This window comes from Trichosurus vulpecula, chromosome 7 (genome assembly GCF_011100635.1).
Source record: "Trichosurus vulpecula isolate mTriVul1 chromosome 7, mTriVul1.pri, whole genome shotgun sequence".
NCBI classification, from domain to species: domain Eukaryota; kingdom Metazoa; phylum Chordata; class Mammalia; order Diprotodontia; family Phalangeridae; genus Trichosurus; species Trichosurus vulpecula.
Window position 1 is genome coordinate 225,779,885 of NC_050579.1, and position 15,473 is coordinate 225,795,357.

Genomic DNA, 15,473 nt, shown 5'->3' on the forward strand with positions numbered 1-15,473 from the left:
GACTGCACATTCTTGCCTCTTTGAACCAATTCAGACAACAGGGGGTTCAATTATTGCTCACCTCCCCATCCCCAGACACACACAACATTTTCCTTTCTACTGTAAAAGCTCATCTTTTTGTGCTTCTTTTTTATAAGTTTCCCCACTCTTCCTCTTACTGTCCCCTTTTCTCAGTGCATCCTTCTTTCTCATCCATTCATTTTTAAAAATCATCTCAACATAACTGATTCATTCCTGTGCCCTATTTCTATGTAGTTTTTCAAACTGCTCTAATAATTATCAAGTTCTTAGAAGATATGTGTGTATATATGTACATATATATATATATATATATCAATAATCCTTCCATGTCAGAATGTAGAGTTTAATATTATAGAGTCCCTTATGATTTCTCTTTCATGTATATCATTTTTATGCTTCTCTTCAGTCTTGTATTTGAAAGTCAAATTTTCTATTTCTCTCTGATATTTTTATCAGGAATGTTAAAAAGTCCTTTTTTTCATTAAATATCTACTTTTTCCCCTGAAGGATTATACTCCTTTTTGCTGAGTAAGTTATTCTTGGTTGCAATCCTAGTTCCTTTGCCTTCTGGAATATTGTATTAGAAACCCTCCCCTCCTTTAATTGGGTAGCTGCAAAATCCTGTGTGATCCTAATTGACTCTCCATGGTATTTGTAACATTTCTTTCTGGCTGCTTGCATTTATTTTCTCTTTGACCTGGGATTTCTGGAATTTAGCTATAATATTGCTGGAAGTTTTCAGTTGGGGATCTCATCCAAGTTGTGATAGGTAGATTTTTTAAATTCCTATTTTATACTCTACTTCTAAGATATTGGGAAAGTTTTCCTTAATACTTTTTTTTTAATTCACTGTCTATGCTCTTTCTTTGATCATGGCTTTCAGGCAATCAAATCTTACTTGAAATAAATTCTTTCTCCAATCTCTTTTCCCAGTCAGTTGTTTTTCTGAGATATTTCATATTTTCTTCTATTTTTTCATTCTTTTTACTTGGTTTTATTGTTTCTTGATGTCTCATTAAGTCATTAGTTTTTACATACCAGATTCTACTTCTTAAAGTATCATTTTCTTCAGTGAGGTTTCACTTCATTTACCATTTGGCCACTTTGTGTTATTTTCTTCAGTATTTTTTGTGTCTCTTTTACCAAGCTGTTAAATGACTTTACATAATTTTTCCCTCTGCCACTCTGATTGCAAGAATCACTTTTTTTGTTTGTTTTTCCGGGAATATTGGACAGCTAACTAGTAGTGTGGATAGAGCCCTAGGGCTGGGATCAAGAACACCTGAGATCACATCCGGCCTCAGACACTTACTAGCTCTGTGACCCTAGGCAAGTCACCTACCCCCCTTTGCCTGAGTTCCCTCATTTGTAAAAATGAGCTGGAGAAGGAAATTTCAAACCACTCAAGTCTCTTTGCCAAGAAAACCCCAAAGAGGGTCACAAAGAGTCAGACATAACTGAACAACCACAGCAACGACAAGGAATTTTTGTTGAGTTTGTATCCAATTCACTTTGTTTTCTTTGCTGCTTTGCTTCTAAATGTTTTGACATCATTTTCTCCTTCTGAATTTGTGTCTTGATATTCCCGGTCACCGTAGTAGCTTTTTATGGCCAGAGTGAATTTTTCTTGTTGTTTTCATTTTTGTAGGCTGTTTCTTGACTTTGGATTTATGTGAAAGTTGAACTCTGTTTCTAGAATGGGAGGGTTTTTTTTTTTTTTTTCGGGGCATGGTCAGGTAGCACTGTCACAATCTTCGGGCTTTTTTTGCATTTTTTTTAAAGTGAATTCCAGGGTTTTGAAAGTTTTCAGTGCTTCCAAGATTGTATGATCTAGGGAGTGGTAAGGTCACCGCTCCCTGGGAACCAGAAGTGACACTGCTCTCCAGGGACCCTACTCCCTTGGATAGCAAGCAATACTGCTTTTCAGGGATGCTGCTCCCTTAGGTAGCAAGTGATTCTGATCATCAGGGCTCCTGCTTTCTTGTGACCAAAAAGCATACTGTTCCTTGGGGGCCATGATCCCTTGTGACTGCAAGAGATCCTCTCTGCCCTGGTGCTGTGACCTGGACATGGATATAGCTGGTGGAGTTGCTAAATAGCACTCTGCCCTGTGCTTATTGCTAGCACAGGAGTCTCACCAGCGGCCAGATCCCCTTACCATTCTCTGGTTTAAGAACTTCTAAAGTTGCTACTATTCCTCTTGCCACCTCCAAGGCCCACAGCTGGCCTTGCCACTATGTCAGCTCAGGGCCAACCCATACCTCAGCGTCACAATCCTCTCCTTGTCTCCTAAGTTGTTTTGGGCTGGAAGAGTGTCTCACTCCCACCGTTTGTTGGCTCTACTACTCCATCATTTGATGTGAGACGTTATTTTAAATTTGTTTGGAGGGGAGTGTTGGGAGAGCTCACCTGCTTCCGCTCCTCTCCTAACCTTGACTCCATGCCTTATTTCCCTTTGGAATCTCAGGTCTTCTGATTCCTCCACTTCTCCACTTACACACAATGTACTGAGTTTATGAAAGATCTAATTTATTTATGGAGCAGAAACACCAAGAATGATCCTATTGCATGATGTTTGTTTATTTTGTTTGTTTTTCTGAGTATTCATTTTGCTGTTCCATTCCAATTAAGTGCTTCAATTTATGGCTCCTACCTGGTCTATTGGTAGAGAATAAACTGGATTAGAGCTCAAGTCACTTCTCTCCCACACTAAATCCAAGTAACATATGATTCACATTGACTCAGATACTAATTATATCTTCCAAAACACAGGAAAGAACAAAACCTCATTAACTTTAGTCACAACTGAAGTACCCAGTGAATATATTAGTAGTCACCTCCACTCAGGTCCAGCCCTGATGCTTCATTATGGCGCGAAGATAATACTGAATTCTTAAATGTTTTGCCAATGGAGGGTAAGCTCTGAGAAGCCAGAAAGGGGTAAAGTACAAATCTCACAATAGATGTTTATTTAAGGATCTGCCCAGTCAATCAACAAATTTTTATCACTTAATTTATATTACACTATTTTAGCTTATGAAATAGCACCTCAATTCAAGGAGCTCATTTTCAACTTGATGGAAAAGGAGAGAAAGGTACAATACAAAAGCTGATTATCAAATTTTCAGTGTTGTCATCAACACCACAGAAATCAACAAAAGTATAAATTAAAGCTTAATTTATGTTTTTTTTATTTCTAGATTTAAGAAAATTATGGAAAAAATGTGAATAATGCAAATTAAGCTTAGTAGTATATCCTGTGTACATTTTTAAGAGAGGTTATTATGAAACATTTATCAGTAACCCCCATTAGTTAAATAAATGCAAGAACATTTGAAAGAAAGTAAGCATTAAGAAGAGAAGGATCTGGCAAGACTGTACAGAAATGGTGGCATCTGATCTAAACCTTGAATAAGGGCTATGAGGAAGATATATATTTAAGGTATGGATGAAGGTTTATGCTAATGCAGCAAGGTAAAAGATGGTATGTTGAGTGCATTCTACAATTTGGCTACATACATGTGAATGAGAATAATGTGCTTTAAGACTAGGAAAATAGTTGGGAACAGTTGTCAAGATCCTTACCTTAGCCAAGAGAAATTTTATGCTATTCTAGTGGTAAAAGAGAATCACTAAAGGTCATATAGTGGTTAAGCAGGGGAATGGTGTGATAAGACCTGTGTCAGAAAAAATATTTTCGCAGCTGGACTGAAAAGGGAGTGGAGAGAGAAAAACTAAATTGAAAGAGGCTCATTTCCCATAGGTTGATCAATAGGCAACTTTTTTCTCCTGCTACAGCAACTCATTAAACTAACAAGTTATAGAAAGATGGAGGTTTGAGTCAATGAAAGAAGCAACCACACCAATGAAATCACAGATGTCTTTAAATATTGAAGCGTTCTACTGATCATTCATTCACAGCATGGCCATGTTTATTTTCTGCATAAATATAATAAACATGTCCAGACAACTGTCTTGGGCTTCTTTGTGAATTAAAACAAAAACAAAAATAAAAGCCTCTAATTAAATTGCATGCTTGAGATGTATGAATTTACTATGGGTTAAACATCACATAGCAAAGCTTTCTATCCAACATTAATTTGCCAGAAAATTAGTAGAAGAAAAGCATCTGGTAACTACTATAGGATCAGAAAAAATGTATGCAACCATTTGCACCTGTGGGAGAATCATGTCTGTAATCATTACAATTCACTAACATGTTTAGGGGCTTATATTTGTAATCATTCAAGAAGCATTTGCTTTTTCACAGGACCCCATAAGAGATACTGCCTTAAATAAAAAGAACAAACATGATGGTAGAAACTACAGTCCCAAAGGCAGAGTAGAAAGCAGAAGGATGGAGACAGGAATAAATCATCATAAACAGGGTCAGCTCTGCTTACTGTTTGAGTGATAGATTCTTCCAAACTCAAATTATACAGACATAAACACATAAAAATAATAAAAATAATTTTGAAGCAATGTGACACTGGATCCCACATGCAATCAGTGACTTAATACTAAGAAATATAGCATCATTATTAATTATGCAATGAGAGTTCAAGAGCTTAATCCAACAAGGGAGTACCATATACACAAATACATATCTGTTTTTTTAAGTGTGGGGTTTCAATTAAATCAATTGACATACTCCACTTAAAGTAACTAACAAGATGATATAGCAGGTGAAAATACTTTTGTTGAATCAATCAATTAAAGAAAAACTAATCAAATTAAGAAGAATGAAAGCCATTGGATCAAACAAAATGATCCTACACAGGAATTTTATTGGGATTGGTTGAGAAAACCTAGTCATGCCTTGTAGGGCTTGGATAAAAAGATCAAGCGAGTTTAAACCCAGGATTTTATTATTAAGCCATCCCATTGATGAAAATAGTTCCAGTCAAGCCTCCAAAAAAAACCACTTGGATGGGGAAGGGTGGAGGACTAAGAGAGAGCTTCTTTCTCCTCTTCCCTTCCTTGACCAGATGATGACCTTGTGATGTTTGAAAAGTTGGAAAATTTTGGACTTCCCATAAACCTCTTAGCAGAGAACCCAATCAAAGGCACAAAACAACCTTCAAGAAAAAAGGAGGTTTGAATTACCCATTTGCCACACATGCTGCAAGCTTGAGCTCACTTTCCCCCAGATTGTCTATGTACTTATAGAAGAATGTCCCATACACTGGGGTATGGGAGGGGGAGAGATATTTGTACCAATTATTCTTACTATGAATTAAGAGCTAGTAAAGCTAACTTTTTCAACTTACTAAAATCTAATTAAATCTGGCTGGCTAATTTACATTGGTTGATAATCAATGGAAGAATATACCAATAGGGATTTGTAAGAGATAGCATCAGAAAACTTACCCCAACTCCGCAGGGTGACCCCTAGAATCATGAAACATGAAATGTTTGGTCATTCTCCAGGGATATGATTTGCCAGTCCAATTTTGAATCAAAGAGAAAGAGATGATATGAGCCTAGAACCTGTGATACATATGCGTGTGCACATATACAAACATAACATATATAGATGTATATGTATTTGTATATGAAAGAATCTATATAATTCATCAGTAATATTTTAATTACCTACAAATCACTTCTATTTTTTCATCTGAATTCACATACTTCAAGCTGGAAAATCTACAGAGGATGACAAAAAAAGCAGAATTGTGAGACACTGTTGGAAGTGAGACTATCCGTATCCTTCCTAGGATAGAGAGGACAGTGTAATCTTTGAACCCACAGATATAAGATAATATATAGTAAATAGTTGAAGGCAAATGTCTACCAACTGTGTTGGTAAGCAAAATAGGCTCCTTAGCACTTAGTTCAACAAGTGCCCTTGAATAGTTTGGCTTTTGTTCCCTTTGGGTAATTCATTGAGCCTCACTAGGTGCTAAGCCCCAGGCCCAAACCCCTATTAGGTGTAAAACCTTAGTGGGTGTGGATTGGCAACTAAGGTGGGGCCCAAGGTGGGGCTAACTCCAGGGAGGGCCTAGTTTACAAGTCTGGGAGAACAGAGGCTCTTAGATCACATGGGTTTAAGTCTACCTCTTTACGAGGATTCTAGGTCACATGAGTGAGTTGCATGTGTGACTCACCCCTGACGCTGAAAAAGATATAAAAACCAGGGGTTGGCTGTCTGTTCTTTGGAGCTCTCTTACCCACAGGAGTGGTGGTGTGTGTGACTGGGCCAGCCCTTGTTCTGAGCTCCCGGGCTGAACCTAGACATTGGTAAATATGAATTGTATTGGGTCTGTCTGTTTGTAATTTGTTTAAGGGCTCTTGAGGTGGTGTTGATGAGGAGATGACTCTGGGCAGCTGTAGCTAAGGAGCCCTCCAGCTTGTAAACCCAGGTGCTGAGACTTTGTTGAACTCTGGTAACTATGTATTGGGATTTGAATCAGACAAGGTCTGTCTGTTGATGTTTGTAATTTGCTTGTATTTTTCTCTGAAGTTCAGTGTGCTGGCTTTTTCCCCTGAACTAAGTGAATGATATTTGTGTGCTGAATTAAAGTAAGTTTGCCAACCCCTTCACCTTGCTTTCCTTAGTTAAGCAGATCAAAAGAACCTATGCTGTTGGCAGCTTTCTGGGTGCTGGCTGTGGGTGGATCTTATACCCCCACAGAAGCTGCTAGCTGGATTGTTGAAACACCAACAGGAATGTGGATCTACTTCCCTTTTGTTTTATTCTACAAAATAAGAGTACACCAAATCTCTGAATTCATAAATGCAATAAGAAGTGAATCGATAGAGAGGAACAACACAATCGGAAAAGGCTCTGAAACAGGCAACCAATAGGTTATTTAATAGTTCAACTGTATTTCATTATATCATCTATATTAATTTCTCACCTATTCAATGAGAGGTTAATTAAAGCTGCACAGGGCTACTGCACTGGCCTTGATGCTAAAGGAACAGTCTAGTCATTTGTAAGACTGAATGTTCCATGCTAACCAGAAGGTTAATGCAGTCACTTAAAGGACTATCTTATATATAATTGATAGAAAATAAGTTATGTAAGTTAGGTGTATCCACAAGGATTGTCTAAAAGTACAGACATTGCTCAGTTGTGGCATGGGTGGATATGATCTGAGATCAGGACAACCTCTGGGGAAAGGAGAGCCTGGGGCAATAACCATACTGCCAACAAGAGAGGGTGATAAGTTGGGCAAAGCAGGCAAGCAGGACCCAGGAGCACTGAGAGACCAGGGTCTGTCTTCTCCAATTTCAAGAAGAGTATCAATTTACAAATTACAATTACCTGTTTCTTTCAAATACTAAGGGTAGTATTAAAGGAAAATTATTTCACTTCCTGCTTTTAAGGGGTAGAGTGCTCTTTAGCATTTACTGGACAGCTGAGCTACTTTCTTATTAAATTCTGATTTTGAAAAAAGACAAAAATTAGCAAAATAGTGAGTAAGTGCATTTCCCCAAGCAGAATAGGAAACAGAAAGTGGAGTTCTATGAATAATAAAATACTAGAAATTGCATAAGAATGAAAGAGATCTTCAGTCAGAAGTGAGATCGTATCTTAGTTAAAAGAAATGAGCCCTGATTTCCTCCAAGGAGGTCAATTCTAGCCGTCAATAAGGGAGCAAGATGGAAATCAAGGACATATTGAGGAGTCAGGTTCCCCAAATGTTGACAGATTGTGTCTTCATTCATTTCTCCCACAGGATGTATGGATAACATGTTTTTCTCTCCCAATAAGCTCTTGTACCAACCTAATGGATCCCTCACAGAAAAATACAGGGTCATGTTCTTCATCCACCAAGAATCAAATGTCCCTTAAGACAAATCATCTCCAATTTTTTTTTGTTTTGTTTTGTTTTGTTTTGTTTTTTAAATGGACCCATGCTTATACTACTAGAGCAATGGCTCAAGAACAGTGACACCTGGTGGCGAATCAGATAATGAGCTCCTTCATAGTATAATTAATATAATTATACACTGTTTTCCCGTGGTTTTGAGTCAAACAGCATTGCAGGCACACAATCACAAAACTGATGGATGCAGCAGTGCAACATTACTGTTTCACTACCAATATGATAGTGCTGGTAATTATTAAGAAACTCAAATTTCTGTTACATATGTATGTCTGTACATGTATATATGTATGTGTGTTTGTGTGTATGTATATATGTATACCAAATACATACCTATGTCACATGCATACACACACACACACACATACACACACCCACACCAACAATCTAGTTGGGAAAAAAGAAAAAAATGCCATATCTTCCCATGTTAAATTAAGTCTTACTTTTCTAAGAGTCTGCAAAATAATGTAGGATGATATGTAGAAGTATCAGCCCATTATGAATTGTAGGGCACATTAAATTAAGAAAATAATATTGGGCAGCATCATATAGTAAGAAAGTAAAGAAAGGCCATTGTTAACACTTCTTGATTTTTGAAAAGGTAGAGGAAAATGATTAAGAATTACTTCAAATTTGATACAAGATGAACAAAGAACCAGAGATGGTCCAGAAAAGGCAGCTAGTCACCTGAGCTCTCCTCAAAACCCATCCAAGCCCATCCATTTAAATAATGCCATAAAACAATTCCAGGAGCAGCACAACCCACAAATGGGTGAGGAAAAATAATTTTCCAGCCAAAAGCAGCTTAGAAGGTCAGTAGGAAAGGTTTGTTGCACATGGGTGACAATGGAGTATAGTCCAGCAAGACCACACAAGCATAGATACAGCCTCAGCAAACCAAGAGCAGGCCTTGGGAGCCACTGAATCAGCAATGGCAGCAGCTGCTGCTGGAGCTCTAAGCCCACAGATGGTAAGGGGATCAAACAATTGATTAGAAGGTGATAACAGGGGTCTCTTTGCTAGCACTGAGGCAGGATTCTGTTGCTTTGCCTATATGTAGATCTGGGTCACAGTCCTGGGTGCCAGTCACAGGGTTAAAGTTAAAGTTAAAAGCACTAGCACATCAGAGCTTGCAGCCACAGTGGAACATTGACCCTCATCACAGTTTCAGGGCAGCAAAGAGTGCCTGTGTCACAGACCAAAGCATAGACCAGGAGAGTAGTAAACCCACTTCTGCTTAGATCATACCATCTTGGAAGAACTGAAAACTTACAGGTCACTAGAAGTATCTGTGAAAACAGCTGCACAAAACCCCTGAAGACTGGCACAGTGTACCCTCCATCATGGAAGCAGAGCCCTACTTTAACAAAGAGTTAAAAGTCAAGAAAGATGCTGGGAAAATGTGCAAAAAAAACTGTAAAAATTATAACCACAGAAAGTTAATATGGTGACACTCTCATAAGAAGAAAATAATGTCAAAGCTCCTACAACCAAAGCCTCCAAAAATATGAATTGGTCTCAGGCCATGCAAAAGCTCAAAAAGGATTTTGAAAATCAAGTAAGAGAGGTAGAGGAAAAATTAAGAAGACAGATGAGAGTGATGCAAGAAAATCATGAAAAACAAGTCCACATCTTGGCAAAGGAGACACACAAAAAAATACAGAAGAAAATGGTACCTTAAAAAAACAGAGTAGGCCAAATAGTAAATGAGTTACAAAAAGCCAATGAGGAGAAGAACGCCTTAAAAAGGAGAATTTGACTTCTGGGGGTGGAGCCAAGATGGCGGCTGGAAAGCAGGGACTTGCGTGAGCTCCTCACGTTGTCCTACCAAAAACCTATAAAAAATGGCTCTGAACAAACTCTAGAACTGCAGAACCCACAAAATAGTAGAGGGAAGCAGGGATCCAGCCCAGGACAGCCTGGATGGTTGTTGGATGAGGCCTATTGCTCATGGAGTGGAGGGGAGTGGAGCGCAGCGTAGGTGGTAGCAGGACCAACCAGACAGGGAACCAGGCAGAACAGGCCCTAACACACTGAATCAGTGAGCTGTGGCAGTTACCAGACTTCTCAACCCACAAACACCAAAGACAACAGAGAATGTTAGTGGGAAAAGCTGTGGGGGACAGAGTTCATGGTTCAGCCACAACCCCAGGGGCAGCAGGGGAGGTGCAGCTATAGAACTACAGCTGCAGTTACTTCCGGCCCCAAGCCCATGTGGTGGGAGGAATTAAGTGATGGGTCACAGCAAGAGCACAGAGCCTGCTTAAGATTTGGGTCAGGTCCAGGTTGGTGATTCTTGAGGAAGGAGGAGTGCTGGTATAGCAGAGCTGGCTGTATAGAAATAGCTCTGAAATCAACAGCACATCCCCTCAAGCTGGGAACAAAGTACTCTTTGCTTTACAAGCAGTCATACCCCAATGAAAAACTCAAGGGTCAAGTAAGTTGACTGGGAACATGGGTAGGCAGCAAAAATGCACTCAGATTCAGTCTCAGACTTTGGAATCTTTCTTTGGTGACAAAGAAGACCAAAACATACAGCCAGAGGAAGTCAACAAAGTCAAAGAGCCTACACCAAAAGCCTCCAAGAAAAACATGAACTGGTCTCAGGCCATGGAAGAGCTCAAAAAGGATTTGGAAGAGCAAGTTAGAGAAGTAGAGGAAAAATTGGGATGAGGAATGAGAATGATGCAAGAAAACCATGAAAAACAGGTCAATGACTTGCTAAAGAAGACCCGAAAAATACTGAAAAAAATATTGAAGAAAAAAACACATTAAAAAATAGACTAGCTCAAATGGCAAAAGAGCTCCAAAAAGCCAATGAGGAGAAGAATGCCTTGAAATTCAGAATTAGCCAAATGGAAAAGGAGGTCAAAAAGACCACTGAAGAAAATACTACCTTAAAAATGAGATTGGAGCAAGTGGAAGCCAGTGACTTTATGAGAAATCAAGATATTATCGAACAGTACCAAAGGAATGAAAAAGTGGAAGACAATGTGAAATATCTCATTGGAAAAACCACTGACCTAGAAAATAGATCTAGGAGAGATAATTTAAAAATTATTGGATTACCAAAAAGCCATGATCAAAAAAAGAGCCTAGATATCATCTTTCAAGAAATTATCAAGGAGAACTGCCCTGATATTCTAGAGCCAGAGGGTAAAATAGAAATTGAAAGAATCCACACATCGCCTCCTCAAATAGATCCCCAAAAGAAAACTCCTAGGAACATTGTCGCCAAATTCCAGAGCTCCCAGATCAAGGAGAAAATACTGCAAGCAGCTAGAAAGAAACAATTTGAGTATTGTGGAAAAATAATCAGGATAACACAGGATCTCACAGCTTCCACATTAAGGGTCTGAAGGGTTTGGAATACCATATTCTGGAAGTCAATGGAGCTAAGATTAAAGCCTAGAATCACCTACCCAGCAAAACTGAGTATCATGCTCCAAGGCAAAATATGGATTTTCAATAAAATAGAGGACTTTCAAGCTTTCTCAGTGAAAAGACCAGAACTGAATAGAAAATTTGACTTTCAAACACAAGAATTAAGAGAGGCATGAAAAGGCAAACAGGAAAGAGAAATCATAAGGGACTTACTAAAGTTGAACTGTTTTGTTTACATTCCTACATGGAAAGATGATGTGTATGATTCATGAGACCTCAATATCATAGTAGCTGAAAAGAATATTCACATATATATATATATATATATATATATATATATATATATATATATATATATATATATATATGTGTGTGTGTGTGTGTGTGTGTGTGTGTGTGTATACATATATATATATACATATGTGTGTCTATGTATGTATATATGTAGGTATATATATATACACACACACAGAGGGCACAGGGTGAGTTGAATATGAAGGGATGATAGCTACAAAAATAAAATCAAATTAAGGGATTAGAGAGGAATATATTGAGAGAGGAAGAAAGGGAGAGAGAATGGGGTAAATTATCTCACATAAAAGTGGCAAGATAAAGCAGTTCTCTAGGAAGGCAAGAGGTGGCAGGTGAGGAGGAATGAGTAAATCTTGCTCTCATTGGATTTCACCTGAGGTTGGGAGTACCATACACACTCAATTGGATGTCTTACCCCACAGAAAAGAAGGAGGAAGAAGATAAAAAGGGGGGAGGATGACAGAAGGGAGGGCAGATGGGGGGAGGAGGTAATCAAAAACAAACACTTTTGAAAAGCGACAGGTCAAGGGAGAAAATTCAATAAAGGGGGATAAGTTAGGAAGGAGCAAAGCATAGTTAATCTTTTACAACCTGAGTATTGTGGAAGGATTTTACATAATGATACCCATGTGGCCTATGTTGAATTGCTTGCCTTCTTAGAGAGGGTGGTCGGGGAGGGAAGAGGGGAGAGAATTTGGAACTCCAAGTTTTAAAAACAGATGTTCAAAAACAACAACAAAAAAAAAGTTTTTGTATGCAACTAGGAAATAAGATACACAAGCAATCCCTAGAAATTTGTTTTGCCCTGCAAGAGAAGAAGGGAAAGGGGGATGGGAGGGAAGTGGGGTGTCAGATGGGAGGGCTGACTGGGGAATGGGCCAACCAGAATATACACCATCTTGGAGTGGGCAGGAGGGTAGAAATGTGGAGAAAATTTTTAATTCAAACTCTTGTGAAAATCAATGCTGAAAACTAAATATATTAAATAAATTAAATTTAAAAACTAAAAATAAATAAAATTTAAAAAAAGAACACAGTGATAACTGTCTTAAGGTTTATAGATATTTTTACTGTATGGTGATAAAGATGAAAAAGGTAATAAATTATATAATTATTTAAATTAGAAAAAAAGGAGAAATTGCCAAATGGAAAAAGAGGAACAAAAATTCATTGAAGAAAAAAAATTACTTAAAAGGTAGAATTGTCAAAATGGAAAAGGAGATGCAAGAGATCAGTGAAGGAAATAATTCCTTAAAAATTAGAATTGAGTGAATGGAAGTTAATGACTTGACAGGAAATCAAGAGACAATAAAATAAAACCAAAGGAATGAAAAAAATAGAATATAATGTGAAATATCTCACTGGAAAAACAACTGATCTGAAAAATAGATCCAGGAGAGATAATTTAAGAATTATTAGTCTAACTAAACGTCATGATCAAAAAAGAGCCTAGACATCATTTTTCAAGACATTATCAAGAAAAACTGCCCTGACATTCAAGAATCAGAGGGTAAAAAAAATTAAAAGAATCCATCAATCACTTCCTGAAACAGATCCCAAAATGAAAACTCGAAGGAATATTATAGCCAAATTTCAGAATTATCAGGTCAAGGAGAAAATACTGTATGCAGCCAGAAAGAAACAATTCAAGTATCATGAAGGCACAGTAAGGATAACATAAGATTTAGCAGCTTCTACATTAAAGGATCAGAGGTCTTGAAATATGATATTCTGGAAGGCAAAGGAGTTAGGATTATAAAAAAGAATCATCTACCCAGTGAAACTGAGTTTAATCCTTCAGTGGAAAAATAGCTATTTAATGAAATAGAAGACTTTCAAGCATTCTTGATGAAAAGACCAGAGCTGAATAGAAAAATTGACTTTCAAATACAAGACTCAAGAGAAGCATAAAAACATAAATGGTAAAGGGAAATCATAAGGTTATTAATAAGGTTAAACTGTTTACATACCTACCTGGGAAGATACTTATAACTCATAAGAACTTTCTCATTATTAGGACAGTTAGAAGAAATATCCGTATATGTATGTGTGTATATATATACATACATACATACATACATACATACATACATACATATACATATATATGTATGTATAGATGTAGGACACAAGTGTGAGTTGAATATGAATGGATGATATCTAAAAAAATAAAATTAGGGAGTGAAAGAGGAATATACTGAGAGGAAAAGGGAGAGATAGAATGGAGTAAATTGTCTTACATAAAAGAGATAAGAAAGAGATTTTACACCGGTGAAGAATAGGGGGTAGGTGAAGAGAAGTGAATGTACCTTATGCTCATCAGAATTGGTTCAAAGAGGGTTTCAAAAACATATACATTCAACTTGGTATAGAAATCTATCTTACCCCACAGGAAATTAGGAGGGAAAGGGGATAAAAGAAGGGGGGATAGAAAGGAGGGCATATTGGGGGAGTGATAGTCAGAAGTAAAACACTTTTGAGGAGGTTCAGGATGAAAGGAGAGAGTGAATAGAATAAACAGAGATGAGGTAAATATGATGGAGGAAAATACAGTTAGAAATAGTAACTGAGAAAAAAAAATGAAACAAGTTTCTCAGATAAAGGTCTCATTTCTCAAACATATAGACAACTGAGCCAAATTTATAAAACTAAGAGCCATTCCCCAGTTGATAAATGATCAAAAGATATGAACAGTTTTCAGATGAAGTATTCAAAGTTACCTATAGCCATATGAAAAAATGCTCTAAGTCACTATTGATTGAAGAAATGCAAATTAAAACAATTCTGAGGTACTACCTCATACTTATTAGATTGACTAATAGGACAGAAAAAGTAAATGACCAATGTGGGGATAATGAGATATTAATACACTGTTGGTGGAGTTGTGAGTTGATTCGACCATTCTGTAGAGCAATTTGGAACTAGGCCCAAATGGTTATAAAACCATGTATACCCTTTGAGCTAGCAATAGCACTACTATATCTATATCTCAGAAGAGATGAAGAAACAAGAAAGAAAAGGATCAAGATCTATATGCACAAAAATTCTGTAGCAGCTTTTTTTCTGGTGCCAAGCAATTGGAAATTGAGGGGATGCCCATCAATTGGGGAATGGCTGAACAAATATTTGCATGTGATTATAGTGGAATATTATAGTGCCATAAGAAATGATGAGTAGAATGCTCTCAGAAAAACCTGGAAAGACTTACATGAACTGATGAACAGCGAAATGTTCTGTGTACAAAGTAATAGCAATATTATAAGGTGATCATCTCTGAATGACTTACCTGTTCTCAGGAATACAATGATCCAAGACAATTTTGAAGGGCTTACAATGAAAAATTCTATCCATCCACAGAGAAACAACTGATTTTGTCTGAATACGGTTTGAAGCATACTTTTTTAACTTTATTTTTATTGAGGGTTTTTTGTTTGTATTTTCTCGTACAACATGAAAAATACAGAAATGTTTTGCTTCACTACACCTGTATAAACTATATGGAATTGCTTCCTTCTAAAATGAGGGGTAGTAGGGAGGGAAGAAGGGAGGCAATTTGGAACTCAAAGTTTTGAAAACATCTGTTAAAATTGTTTTACACGTAACTGGGGGGAAACAAAATACTAAATATTTTTTAAATTGATATACAGTAAATATATTTCTAACTACTGAATATGAGCATGTATGTTCTACACTTGTAAAAGTCAATTTATAGTCAGAAATTTATGAATAACTGATTTTGACCTGCTCTTCTCAATGTCCCTTTTAATTTCAATTCTTGGGTTTTTTTAGTTTGTATTTCTTTCTGTATTGTGTTTCCTTGTGCTTCTGAGTCATTATGAATGAAAGGATAAAAAATTAAGCTATAAAAAGGGAAAAAAAGAAGAGAGTTCTCACCATAAGAGTATAGTAGCATATAAC

General features: G+C 37.1%; 1 protein-coding gene across 1 annotated transcript in view; it reads right to left on the minus strand.

Annotated features, from left to right (window-relative positions):
- The window catches only part of TINAG (tubulointerstitial nephritis antigen), a 202,887-nt gene that overhangs the window by 68,582 nt on the left and 118,832 nt on the right, over nt 1-15,473 (minus strand). The window lies entirely within an intron of this gene.